Here is a 2,500-nt window from a genome sequence, read left to right on the forward strand (position 1 = left end):
GCACAGCACAAGGTCTGGGGGTGGTGGCATGGCACTCTATCTCTAAAAGGTTTGCCATCACTGACCTAGGTTATGCTGACCAGAAACTCAGTGACATCAAAAGGAGTTTCCTCACAATTATACATCTCAAGCAACCTATGTGCTGTATCTGAAAATTTGCCCTGATTGGTTAATCAGTTATTGTTTCCATATTCCTTTGATTAAATACAGATAGTTGGGGGGAATGGGATACCTCTTTTGTCTGATTTCAGGGACTTGTACCTGTTTGCTCTCCTTCCAATTTGAAAAGTGACTAATCTTTCCTCTAATTAGATATCAATTTTGTATCTAATTTTGTATATAAGTATCCCCCTGTATTTATTTAGTTGAGGAGGTCTGGTTCCAATTTGTTATGCAATTGGCATATATTACTTAATAAATCAATATGATCAGAAGCTTGAAACTTTGTTTCCTCAACCATTTCATCTTTCATCACCACAATTGTACTTCATAGATATTGTGTTTTCTTCATATTGAAGGTTTGTGGCAACCTTGCAATGAATAAATCTACTGGTGCCATTTTTTCAACAGCATATGTTCACATCATACCTCTATGTCACATTTTGGTAATTCTCACAATATTTCAAACATTTTCATTATTATCATATCTGTTACAATGATCTGATATCAGTGATTTTCGATGTTACTATTATAATTATTTTGCAGTGACACAATCTAAATAAATCCATATAAGATGATGAAGAATTTAATTGATACATGTTATATGTGTTTGGGCTCCTCTACCTACCTGCCATTCCTATCTCTCTCCCTCTCCTCATATCTCCCAATTCCCTAAGACACAACATAATTGAAATTAGGACAATTAATTACCCTATGATAACCTCTAACTCTGTAAGTGAAAGAGCCAATAGAGGTGACAAACTTTATTGTTGTCTTATTTTAAGAAATGGCTTGGGGCAGTTATGGCTCAGTAGATAGTCAGGCCTGGAGCCAGTAAGTCTTGAGTTCAAATGTGACCTTTAGCTATTTCCTAGCTTCTGATCCCTGGCAAATAAATTTAACCCCCAATTGCTTAGCTTTTGCCATTCTTCTGCCTCAGAACTGATACTTAGTATGGAAAAGGTTTGGAGAAAAAAAAGACATTGCCACAGACATCCTGACCTTCAGCAATGATCACCCTGATCAGTCAGCAGCCATAAACATCAAGGAAAGTCTCTCTTTCATCAGTAAAAAATAAGGATCCCATTAAGGTTCAGATGAAGGTTAATATTTTTTAGCAATATATTTTTTTGAACTCTTAGCTTCTATCTTAGAATAGATACGAAGTATTTATGCACAAACTATTTTTAAATCAAAGTATATACATTGTATTTTTTAGGCATAATAACTATCACGTACTTAATAGACTGCATACAGTATAGTTTAAACATAACTTTTATATGCACTGGGGAAACCAAAAAATTTGTGTGACTGACTTTATTGCCATATTTGCTTTATTTCCATAGTCTGAACTGAACCTGCAGTATCTCCTAGAGAAATCTGTGCCAACGAACCAAAATTAGTTAATTGACCCTTTCTAAGAAAGTTAATTAAGCCTGGTTGACTAATATCATAATCAACTCATAATCATGTAAGAAAGCAAAACAGGTAGTTAGCCTTGTGAACTAGAGATACCTCCTAACCCTCAGGGCTGTCTCTAGAGCCCCTAGTACAGTGATGACAAGCCCATTAGAGACCATGTGCTGTCACTCCCTCCCCCCAGACTAAGTGCCAACCCCATTCCCCTTTACCCCAGACAGAGGAGGAAGAAAGGGGAGGGAGGAAGCACTTCCATTGGGCTGCTGGGCATTGGGGAGGGGAGGTGTGATGGAGAGGGAGAGGGGAGCAGCTCTGCCTGAGTCCCTCTGCCTTTCTAGTAACTAATTCTGGTGGGAGACAGCAAATGTGTCCATGAAAAGCTTTCTTTGTGCCATCTTTGGCACATATGCCATAGGTTCACCATCATGGCCCTAGGAGATGTTCTTAGAGAGTGCTGGAGTTTCAGTGTGAATGGGTGTGGAGTTAGGAGAGTAACAAATATATAAAGTAACTCACTAATTTGTCCAAAATTACCATGTCCAAAATGGAATTCATTATCTTTCCCTCTGATCTACTTGCCCTCAATACCTTCCCCATTTCTGTAAAGAGTATTATTGTCCATCCAGTCCTTAGGCTCCTAATTTAGGAGTCATTCTGGAACTCCTCACTATCTCTCATTTCGATCTCAGAGTCATCCTTGACTCCTCTCTCTCTCTCTCTCTCTCTCTCTCTCTCTCTCTCTCTCTCTCTCTCTCTCTCTCTCTCTCTCTCACTTTGTTGCCAAGGCCTGTAGGCCTGTGGATTTTACTTTTAAAATCTTCCAATATACCCTCATCTCTCCTCTGACACTACCACCACTGTAAAGGCAGGCCCCTAAAAACCCAGACCTGGATTCTTGTTTAGTAGCCTGTTGGTGACTCCG

Source organism: Gracilinanus agilis, chromosome 3 (genome assembly GCF_016433145.1).
Source record: "Gracilinanus agilis isolate LMUSP501 chromosome 3, AgileGrace, whole genome shotgun sequence".
NCBI classification, from domain to species: Eukaryota; Metazoa; Chordata; class Mammalia; order Didelphimorphia; family Didelphidae; genus Gracilinanus; species Gracilinanus agilis.